Source organism: Quercus lobata, chromosome 12 (genome assembly GCF_001633185.2).
Source record: "Quercus lobata isolate SW786 chromosome 12, ValleyOak3.0 Primary Assembly, whole genome shotgun sequence".
Classification (NCBI taxonomy): Eukaryota; Viridiplantae; Streptophyta; class Magnoliopsida; order Fagales; family Fagaceae; genus Quercus; species Quercus lobata.
This window is the reverse complement of record NC_044915.1, coordinates 9,112,236-9,116,790: the sequence shown is the minus strand read 5'-3', so window position 1 is coordinate 9,116,790 and position 4,555 is coordinate 9,112,236. Positions and strand designations below refer to the sequence as shown.

At 34.8% G+C, this 4,555-nt stretch overlaps 1 pseudogene; it reads right to left on the bottom strand.

The window, feature by feature from the left end:
- Positions 1 to 1,495: 1,495 nt before the first annotated feature.
- On the bottom strand, positions 1,496 to 3,599 carry LOC115970757 (annotated as a pseudogene).
- Between the last annotated feature and the right edge of the window lie 956 nt (positions 3,600 to 4,555).

Here is a 4,555-nt window from a genome sequence, read left to right as displayed (position 1 = left end):
TGCGTCTTTATTTCTTCTTAATCTTTGGCAATCTTTGTGCCAAATGTGAGGACCACCCCATAACTATCCATTTAGGTGTTCATTATCATTAATAAATCACTTCTAGATTTTTCTTGGAAGAGCAAATAAGAATTGTAGAGTTTTTTTTTTTTTCATCCATGCGTCCATCCAAAACCTTATAGCTGCACCAAAATTTAAGTCCTACACAACTAACAATACATATTAACACAAGGGTATAGGAATTCATTGATATACAGCTCCCCCTGGTTTTTTTAATTTATTTTTTATTTTTTATTTTTTATTTTTTATTTATGAATACTATGGAATTTGAAAGGGATCTCTCCATATTTCTGTTGTATGACTTGTATCATTTTGGGTATTCAAAGCGTTACTTCTATATCTTGTATAGGAAGAGATTTTCCATCCCTTACATTTTTCTTTTTATACAACTTTTTAATAGTCCTAACTTCTACTCGGCAACTGCATTTGAAGAATTGCCAAGGTTTTCTTATTTCTTCCTTTCCTTTGGCTTCACTTAATTTCTGTTTAGTTGAAAGAATTGACAAATTGGACACACCAGGGTTATTGATAATTTCGACACACCCTCCACTCAAACACTTTCATTTTAGAGTAAAATTTAATTTTCGTCCTTAAACTATCACATAAGTTCACTTTTCGTCCCTGGACTTTCAGAATTTCTATTTTCAACCCTAAACTTTGCAAAACATTCTGATTTTCCTCCCCTGTCTATTTCCATTAGTTTATGTCTTTTATGGCCTGACCAAGTGCTCAATTGTTTTTTGCTTATAATTGATATTTTATCAAACCTGATTAACCAACAAATCCTAGATTCCACAATTGTTCTGAGACCTAATCATTGGCTTTGAAACCCAAAACTCCACCACATAACCAATCTTACAAGGTCCTCTAATCTTCCTCACAAATTTAGACCATAAAATTAACATACTGTAACAAATCCTCCCCGGAGAAACAGGATACAAGCTTAGCAAAAGCAAAACCACTAGCAGCTTTTTACAATCTTTGTTAAATCTGCAAATTGAATGAACAGCTGATTTGCTTAAAATTAATAACGAAGAGACCTCATTTTTTACCTACACCATTTAAAAATTCTTAAATCAAAAACCATGTGAGCAAAGAGAAAAATATTCAATTATACTGATGGAAAGTTATCAATTAATATCTAAAATCAGAGAAAGTTCAATCCTAAATTGAACAAAAAAGAGGGTGAAATCGAAAATAATTATTACTCAATTGTGTCGCCTACAAATACAGATTGCATTTGAATTACTGAAGTACTTAACTGCAATCAAGTGACACAAAGAAGCGCAACCCGTGCATAGCTTATTAAACGAAGGTTTGGTTTAGCATGTCATTCTAGCAGTTTATTATACAACAGGCTCCCACCTACCTTACATTCTGAATACTCATTGAAGTAAGTCAAGGAAGTTTAGATTAACGAAAACTTCAAGGAAGTTTAACGAAAACTATTTTCTTTTAGACCATTTAGTCACTCATGATGTCATACCCAAATTTGAAGTTTTGAACTCAGCATCTATATACCGATATTCCATTTGCCATTTCGCAATTGAAAATATTCAAATCAAGATAGAGCAAAGTTCCTAATTCTCTCCCATAACCATCTCTTTAATATGATGCAACCAGAAATTGATTCCAATCCTCAGCATCTGCACCCCCTGCATAGCTTTATTTTGCACTTCATCGTATATGGTGGATTTGAAAAAACACCAAATATCTTGACAAAAACAATTCACATACCTGTTGTGAAACTTGCGGTATCTCTTAAAATGATTTGCACACCTACAATCTCGCATGAATTTAATGGCGTTATGACATCTGCACATATAAATTCTTAATAAACTCATTGATGATTGTCCATTCCAGTTAAGAATCCCAAAAGACAACAGCAAGCATCTCAGAGTGAGGATAAAGAATTCTCTCTATCCTCTGGAGCCACATCTTGTAGAACAACATCAATGTTGGGCACATTTCCAGCCAATCTCATTTTTTAAACCAAATTGCCCCAAAGTTTCGTACATCAGTCTTTTCATTTTTGTTATCACCAACAATAAAACAGCAAGCACTATTCCCCACCTAAACCCAACTACAACCTGGTTCTTTTATTATTCCTCTGTCACTCATCAATTTCCTAATTTCTGAGGCTTCTTCCCATAAATTGGCAGTGGAGAATATATTGGATAACAATACATAGTTTCCAGGGTTATGAGGTTCAATCTCGAAAAGCTTCTTCGCTGCAATTTTTGCTAACTCCATGTTTCTATGTACTCTACATGCACTAAGCAATGCTCCCCAAGCAGCAGCAGTTGGTTCTATAGACATTCTTTGTATAAACTCATATGCATAGAGTTAGCAATGATAATTGTGTTCCAAGCAACAGTATCCTTTTTTGGCATCATATTGAAGACCCTTAGTGAAAGTTCTAAGTCACCACATTTAGCATACATGAAAACCAGAGCTGTTGTGGTCGTTAAGTCCTTAATAAACAAATGTCTATAGATATAACCATGAATTTCTTTGCCAGTCCTTAAGCTTTCCAAACTAGTGCAAGCTGGCAGGACACTAGTAATAGTTATCTGATTAGGTTTGAAACCCAAATCTTGCATCTGACCAAGCATCTCCAGCGCCAGTTCAGTTTTCCCATTTTGCACACACCCACAAATGACAGCATTCCATGAAGCATCATTCAATTTGACATCTTCGTTTCTCATCTGATAAAATAATTCAAGACCCTTCTCACATTCTTTATTTGAGAAGTATGCTGTTAGAATTACATTCCACAACACAACATCTCGCCGAGACATGTTATCAAATACCAATTGTGCGTGCCTAATGCTTAAACAACTAGCATACATGCTAACAAGCGCACTGCAAACAAATAAATTCTCTCCCATTTCATTCTTTACTACAAAGCCATGAATCTCTCTTCCTGAATTCAAAGTTTTGAGTTCAGAGCACGCTGGTAGAATTGAAGACACAGTCACCACATTGGGTCTCACCCCATTTAACATCATCTCACGAAACTCCTCCAAACCTTGTCTAGGTAGACCATAAGTAACATAACAAGACGACAACGAGGTCCACGAAATCACGTCTTTCACCCGCATACCATCAAAAACCCGTCTCACATCTTCAACACACTTACATTTAGCATACATATCAATCAACGCATTGCCCAACAAAGTATCAGAATGAAACCCAAATCGAATTGCATCATCATGAACCTCTTTGGCTTTCACAATGTCACCCAGAGTGGCCCAAGCCTTAGCAGCCGACAAAAGTTGCGTGTAAGCTGAAATTAATACGGTCCACGTACGGAGGTCTGGTTGGGGAATTTGATCGAACATGTGGCGTGCACGTTGCAAATCACATGATTTGCAGGCTTCTTTGATGAACTTAAGGCTTAGGGGAGCGGGAAGGCTAATGGGTAGCTTTGGAGGCATTGGATATATATATATATATATATATATATCATATATGGTTTGAAACTTTTAATGCCTCTTTTGCTTTTCTTGTATGGTTTTTGTTGGAACTTTGCCAAGGCAAAATCTTGAAACTTTTTGTTAATTTATTGCAAGGAAGCGGGAAGTGAGTTTTATAAGAAGAAGAGAAACTACACCGCTTCACTGCAGAAACACATGAGTTTGACACTGACGGACGGGATCATTCCACGTGTTTTCTGGGGAGGAAGTTGATTTTTTTTAATTCGAAAGTTGACTCTGATTTTTGTTTTGTGTATGAATACTCCTCAAAACTTTGTCTTTTTCCAAAAAGCCAAAAAAAAAAAAAAAAAAAAAAAAAAAAAAAAAAAAAAGAGCTTGAAAACACGATATTGGTCCCTACATTTTGGTAGTGATCAATTTGATCCTTGTTATTTTTAATTACAATCATTTTGGTCTCCATCATTAACTCACTAACAGAAAATGTATACATAGCAAACAATTTGCATTATTAGCACACACGTGGCAAAAATAATAATGTAAAATCAAATAATTAACTATTAAAAAAGTCACATAAGCATTTTAATATAAAAGAAAATTATGAAAAAATTAATTGGAAGAAAACAAATAAAGAAAATTATTTTATTTATATTAAAATGTGAGATACTTCTTTTCTTTCATCTCAAAGTCTTAGGGTATGCCATAACTTTTAGGTCATCCTTCCAATTTTAATCTTTATTTGTCCTATAGAATTAAGTGATCACAAAATATATAATTGAACAAATAGAAGATATAAAATGATACCCTCTTTTGATAGGATTTAGGATCTCTTTATGAGTGGGTAAGCTCCTTAAAACTAAAAGGACAGATCAATAGGTCACTCACAACTATGTGGGTCATCCTTCAACCTAGGGCCTAAATAGACCACATATGGATTGGTGGGCAAACCATTAACGTACTGAAAACTCATCATAGGCAATGACACACATTGTGAATTGGTGGGGTGAACTTCAAAAATTTTTGACCCAAATGGAACCTCTACTTTCCCACTCATCTCC